The following is a 7,618-nucleotide window of genomic DNA, read 5'->3' on the forward strand; positions in this document are numbered from 1 at the left end:
AATTTACATGAGAAAAGTATGAGAGAGAGTGAAGAGAACCATGAAATACATACAAATAGACATAATACGCATATGCAAATACATATAAATAAATGTGAAATTTGAATGTAGAGCTTAATGAAAAGACAGTTTTGAATAGAGAGTGTTGCCTTCATTTATAAGGTGGCACCTCTGCTGTAGTTGTTTGAGCAGAAACCTTCTCCTTGAAGCTGTGAGATACACTAAGACATTACTAAACTGAACCCCTGATCTGAAGGGATTTTTTTTTAAGGCGGAGGGGGTGTTTGTGCTTGTGATCAAAGCCAGCTGCAAAATGTGCTGCGTTCAAACTCAACTTGTGCTTCTAAAAATGCAGAGCGAGTAGAAACACTGTGTGTGCGTTAGAGACAAATAATTGGCGGGACAGTTCATCCTTCTTCTAATATCCCCTCATGTCAACCGAGTGGTAGAGTTGACTTTGAGAGTGAATAAACACATGAGAAGAAAAAACAATCTGTGTATCAGCTGGATTGGTTTGTGTGTTGTATGTTTCTCCAGTAGAACAGACCTTAAATAATAAGAATATTACAAAAAGTATGAAAATGATGGGATGGTGTGAGGGACATAGGGGGGGTAATGATGAAGATAATGATGTGTCAGTAAAGTTAGAGGTTATAAAACAACATGTAAGGTCTTGAAAAGATTGTTCATATAAAATGTTGAAAGAAATTATATTATTGAATTAAATACAGTTTTACCCTAAATGGACATCTCAGCTGTATGGTAGACTTCTATAGCAAACTTCAAAAAAAAAATGTTGGAGGTTGGTTATTTGGGGTGCTAGTGATGAGAATTTAAAGTAAAATATTTTTTCCAGGGGTGACTGTTAAAGGGATGTTGAAGGAGACATGTCATCAATTTTTTTTTTTCGGGTCAGCAAACATCTGAGTGAAAGAGCGAAGATGTCTGGTTTTCTCTGGTATAGATGCCTGTTTCAGTGCGTGATCCGAGACGCATGCATGGCTGAGAATCTTAAATATTATGTTCAAGATGAAAACCTCTCTAGAGAGATGACAAGAATGAAGGCAAATAATTCAGTGCAGTGGTGAGGGTGGACAGACAAGACGGTGGTAAAAATTTGAGGGAGGGGAGAATATGACAGAGTGTTTACACCGGGATGAGGAGAGTAAAGCAAAAGGGGGGAAGATCAGAATCAGACCAGAATCAGCGGGAAATCCAGTGAAGTTCTGGTCGCTGAAAAGAAAAATGAACTTTTCCGCAGTCTGTGTGGAGCGGTAACTTTAGAGGAAAAGGAGCCAAAACATTTCCCAAAGTCCTTTCAACCTGAGAAACTGTGGAAGCTGAAAAAGGGGAAAACTCTCATCCCTTTGTTCTCTCTGGCAAATACGTTGCCATGGCAGCAAGCAACTTAGGTTACATCTGATGACAACAATAACATGGAATAGACCATCCAATAATAAATAAGGATATTCAAAGTAACATAGACACCATATGATTATGCTTCTAATTATTAGTTTATTGAAAATATCAATGTTTACTTATCAGTCACACCTTGTTGCCTATTTAAGACAACAATGTAAAAAAGGCAGTTGACATTACAACTTAGTTTTGTAAAAAAAAAAACAAGTGCTGTTCATCTTAACCTCCTGCAGAGGTAGCACTTCACCAATACAGTACGTATTGAATTAGAGATGTGAGAAGAGAGGAACATGGCCATTATGCAGACAATTTTAAAAATGTAGAATTTAACTCTCAATGTCTATATAGTATACAGTCTACAACATATGTTACATAGGCAAGATGCATTCCTCTACTCATCCAGAAATACAATTCTCATAGGTTCCCAAATATTTAGTCATTTTGCTTACGAAATGGCAATGTTTTAGATGATACATCCATCTGTGGATTTCAAATATAGAGTGACTAATTTGCGGCAGTAAATTATTTCCAAAATGGATCTATAACATTTAAGAATTAAACCCTTCATATGAAAAAGATGTGTATTTTTCTGAACCAATAGGAGTTGCTTCTATCCATTTTCAATCCTAAAAGGAGGGACCACTCTGCAGTGACGTGATTTATTATCAAGGGAATTATAAAGATAATAAAGATATACAGGAGAGGAATGGGGTATGGAATGATAATGATTACAGCAATACACAACATCTCATCTGCTAAAATGTTAAAAAAGTTATTCTATTTCTTCTTCTTTTTGTTTTTTCTGGCATATTAGTAGTATTAGTATCATTAGTATTATTAATAATAATAGTAGTAGTAGTATTATTGCTGCTACTATTACATGCTTACTGCATTAAATATATATATATATATATATATTTAGAGATATACCCAAATTTACACATGTTTTTGATGACAGGAAGAGAGGTAAGTCCTTTTGCCCATTTGGACTTCACAGCGGAGGATTGAATAGCAGCTGAGAATAGATGCATATTAGACCGGTTAGGTGAGTTTTGAACAAAGGAGAAAATATTCTGTACAACTATTTTGGGAACGTGCTGAGAGAGAGAGAAAGAGAGAGAGAGAGAGAGACATGGAGAGAGAGAGGTAGAGTTAAAGAAAGAGAGAGAGAGAGAGAGAGAGACAGAGAGAGAGAGGTAGAGTTAAAGAAAGAGAGAGAGAGAGAGAGAGAGAGAGAGACAGAGAGAGAGAGGTAGAGTTAAAGAAAGAGAGAGAGAGAGAGAGAGAGAGAGAGAGACAGAGAGAGAGAGCGAGAGAGAGACAGAGACAGAGAGAGAGAGAGAGAAATGGATTGATACAGAGGAGGAGAGAAAGGTGGGCTTAGTTTCAGATAGCTTAAATCAAATAAGAGAAAATAAAAAACGCTCAATGGACTTGCCCAGTATTTCCAATAATCAACACATTCAGCAAGTCGGATTCACCTACACAGGGAGTTTAAGGTGAGAGGCAATGGGTGGCAACTGTAGATTCATTATTTATGATAGCAGTCTAATATGCATATAGTGATGGTGAAGTGAATGCAGAGAATAGGGGGTGCATCAAAACTCGCGGGTGTCCAGAGAACAGAGATTGTGTCAACATTGTGAACTGCATGAGAGAGAGAAACAATTAATATTTTTTATATGAATGTGCAAAATATGTCGGAAGGAGACACAAAATTCTGCTCCGAATTTCAAAAATATACTCCAGATTTTAATTTTCTCTTCAATGTCGTCAAACTTCCAGTAGTGCTTGGTTCGTCTCAGCATGCGACAACCTAAGAAATAATTGGTGATTTCATTTTGTTTATTTCTGATTGAAACTTTTTCTTATTGTCTCTAGACAATAATCGCAACATAATGTAACTTCTCTAACAACATAATGTAAATTCCCTCAGTTCTATAGTTTGGTTTCTTCAATTTGTTCCACTGCAAGTCTTGTATTCACTGCATTTTCTGTCTTTTTTTTTTTACTCTTATTTCTCGATGATGTACCTATAAGGTCAAATGTAATGCACTAGTTGCTTGCAATGTCCTGAAATGCTTTGGCAACATTGATTCTCCTCCTTTCACACTTTTGATTTTATTGAACTGAGAGAGAGAAAGAGTATGAAAGAGAAACCAGAAGAGCAAACCAACAACATCTGATGTGTCGTGTATTCCAGCATATTTGGCGGTCACTGAACGTTACACCCTGTTCTTTCCTTGACTGTGTGTTCAGTTGCTTGTTTGTTTGCCTACTTGAGTGTTGAAATGTTGAAATGTTGCTGTGTGTCTGACTGGTTGGCATTCTGTTGATGGGTAATACCTGGAGCATTCCCTTTGTTTTCTGTTTTGTTGTCTTTATATATACAGTATGTGTGTGTATGTGTGTGTGTGTGTGTGTGTGTTTGCTGATGTAAAATTGCTTTGGCAATGCAAGGGAAATCTTACCGTGCAAATAATTAGCTCTGTGACTTGAAAAGAGAGAGGGAGAGAGAGAGAGAGAGAGAGAGAGAGAGAGAGAGAGAGAGAGAGAGACTAGACAGAGAGCATCCAGTCTGCTTGTCTAATAGACACACATGCGGTCTGACCTTTGACCCGGCCCGCCTGCCTGCCTTTCCATCCCTCTGCCTCTCATCTCTGTTGTTTACCTCAATCTATTTGCATAGCTGGACTATAGAACGACACGCTCGCGCTCACTATCGCGCTCGCCCTCGCGCTCGCTCGCTCCTTCCTCCTCCGCCGCGCGTTCGAACCCCACACACGCTCGCGCTCGCCCTCGCGCTCGCTCGCTCCTTCCTCCTCCGCAGCGCGTTCGAACCCCACACGCGCTCGCGCACAGACCAGACGCCGTGCTGAGACAGGCGACAGGCGCCGGACGTTTGCGCTTCCTTTTAATTTAAAAGGTTAAAGTTAAAAGTGCGGCTTCAGGTTGCGCTTTGGCAGCAGAGAGGATGATGGAGAAGGAAGAGAGATGAGGGCGGAGGGAAATTACCGGGCGTGAGAGCGAAACAGAGAGAGACAGAGCGGCGAGAAAGGCGCATTATATAATAATGAGGTAAGAATATTAAATTTTAAAAAACTTAACGTGTAATGAGACTTACATTACTCTGTGTGCTTAAATTGATTGTCTTAGTGTGTACAGCGAGTGTGTTATAAGTCTAAACCTCCCATACGAATAAAAACATAACTATAATAAACCTATAATCAAATTTGGAAGGATATTATACAGATATCACAACAACAACAACTTGAAGGAATAGGCGATTAGTTTTATAGAGATACCATAGGAGATTAAAAAAAGATCAAGTAGCTTTTAAACATATTATTTAGTAGGCTGCCACACACATAGGCTATATGTGTCTTTATGTCTTTATTGATTTTTCGTCAGGGGAAACTTATATTTCTTTATGTGCTTATGTTTAACTGATTGTGTCTAAAGTGAATGAGGTTTAAAAGGCTTTCATCTGCCGCTGCTATCCGTCACGCCACAGATAAAGGTAGATTTTAACGATAGCATTGTTGACAGAGGCGTCATTGATGATATTTAACAACAACATCCATTGGACAATTTATATTCTAACCTCCTTGTATAAACTCAGCAGTTTGAGGTCTGGGAGTTGTGAATGTAACGTGACTATTTTTGAATGTGTGTGTGTGAATTGTGTGATTGTGGTTTAGATTTGGTAGGATTGTATGTAGGGATGGAATTTAAGGCCTGGGACCATTAACCATTTAATTTGCCAAAAAATAATAATAAAAAATAAATCATATTGCTACTCTTTTTTTCTTGGAGACCCAATAACTAATTTTATGTCTCTAAAAAACTCATCTATGTGCCATTTGTGGGACAACACACATTTGTGTTACTTTTCAACACAAGACAACAGTAACAATAATAATAATAATAATGATAATAATTATAATCATCATTATCATCATAAACTTTACTTATATAGTACTTTTTTTGGCTATAAAGCGCTTTATAGCCAAGCAGAACAAGTAAGAGTAAGTTTTCACAAGTAGGAACAACAAAAACAATAGTATACAATAATAAAAGTCAAGCCATTGTTAATAACAACATGCTGTATGTTGTGTTGAGATGTATTGTCATTAACACATGTTGTGTCACGACGTGTTTAACAATGACACATCCTTTTTTGGAGTGGAAACCAGAGTGTTGTAATGTGTTGTACAGCATGAGGTTGACCTGCAGTATGCTTACAATAAACTAACCAGGTGAGTCGAGGTGAAAGGATGAATTACTGTATAATCCCTCAGTGGTTTCCCAGTTAAATCAGACATGTACCTGAAGGGGAGGAGACAGATTAAAGAAGGGTTTTTAAACCTTGAATTAATGCAGACTTGGATCGTGCAAAAGCAGGAGTAGATTTAGTATTAGGACTGTGATATTTTGCACACCGAGTGTACAGTGTGTGCAGTATTAAAACAGACTATTGTCATTGTTTCATTGAGACGACAGACAGGGCAGAAAATGCAAAAGAGGGAAGCAAAAGAAAGAGAGACAGACAGACAGATAAGGGCAAACCACTGAGGGGGCGGTGACAGGAAAAATGTTTTTGAAGTGTCTTGGGTGCGTCGCTGACAAGTCATTCCAGTGAACACCTGATGTACTGAAGTGCACTGTGTGTGTGTGTGTGTGTGTGTGTGTAGGTGCATGAACGTGTGTGTCGCTAGGGAAGAGGCTGCAGCCAGACTAACAAGTTTTTTTACATAATGGGGAAATGACTGGGAGAAGTTTGTCATTTAATTGGCATTAAAACCATGCGTAGACACGACTTCCTCGCTCTTATTGTTCGCCTTTCAGCTGTGGCACAGACACAATCACAGTCCGTACGCTAAAACTGTCAATGCTCATCGAATATGTATGTTCTGATCTGTCCTGTTTGTTCTCTGTTCTGTATTGATTGTGTTTTGCAAGCGCACAATATGATTTAAATGCTGTTCTTCTAATTGTTCATCTCTCCTTTGACAGTGAGGCTCTTCTTCCGCACAGTATGGAGCAGCACTTGTCAAAGGGGAACTCGCAAAGGTTTAAAAGCTCTTATCAACAATCCTTGGGACCTTAACGGATCTATGTGACGTCAGGGAACCGTGTCATCATCATCATCATCATCATCATCATCATCATCATCATCATCACTGCTGTCATCACTTTTTTTGCTGGGGTCTTTGGTGTTTTCGTTATTGTGGATATTTTTTTAGTTGTTGAGGAAATCCCAGTCCCCAAAACAGAGGAGCTGGACTCTCTCTATAGAACAGTCTACAGTTCATCAAGTTTATTCGTTTTTTATTTCTTTTAATTCTCTTGAATGTTTGATGTAGGTAGAAATATAGGTAGAAATTGTGCTTGCTGCATGACCTGACAAGGAAAAGACACAAAAGCATATGTTACTCTGGTGTGTTTTTTTAATGCGTAGGCAAGCAGCCAGAGAGAAAGGCAAAACCCAGACGGATAATGAGCTACACTGGAGGTCCTGACACAGAGGCGGACAGACAGACAGAGAGCTAGACTGGAAATCAGGCATCAGAGAGACAGGCAGACAGACTGTGAGATCTTTAAGACCAGATGCAAGTCACAATGCCGGACGATTCTCAAGGTGCTCCGGAGAGGGGCGGGGCCGAGGAAGAGGCGTCACAGGCCCCTTTGAAGCCGGACTCTGGTGCCGGGGACAACGTCCTGGAACTCGCCGACTTGACCCACGCAACAGATGCACCTCAGGTTTGCGCTGAGGTGGGCGTGGCTAAGACGGCGCTGGCCCCGGAGCCTCTCGAGCTCCAGTCGTCCGTCAGGGGGACATGCGTGGCCCCGCATAGTTTCAGCGCCGACCTGTGTGATGGTGACTGTTCTAAACTCGACGAAGGCTCCTTAGAAAAGAATAACTCTCTTATCATTATCTCTGAACTCAGTTTAGACACCTGCAGTAAATCTGATAACAGCACCAAGCCAAGCACAGACAATGACATAGGCGATTTCAAAACAGACTTAACAGCGGACGACACCGCTAAACCAAAAGACTCCCTCAGTGGTGATGCCAGTTCGCTCACGCCCAGTCGTCGCCCCAGCAACCACAGCATCGCACTTCACCCCGACATTTCGTCCAACGGCACCATCGTCCCGTGGGACGAGGGGGACGGCAGCGGCGGCGGCGGCGAGG

Source organism: Centroberyx gerrardi, chromosome 23, assembly GCF_048128805.1.
Source record: "Centroberyx gerrardi isolate f3 chromosome 23, fCenGer3.hap1.cur.20231027, whole genome shotgun sequence".
NCBI lineage: Eukaryota > Metazoa > Chordata > Actinopteri > Beryciformes > Berycidae > Centroberyx > Centroberyx gerrardi.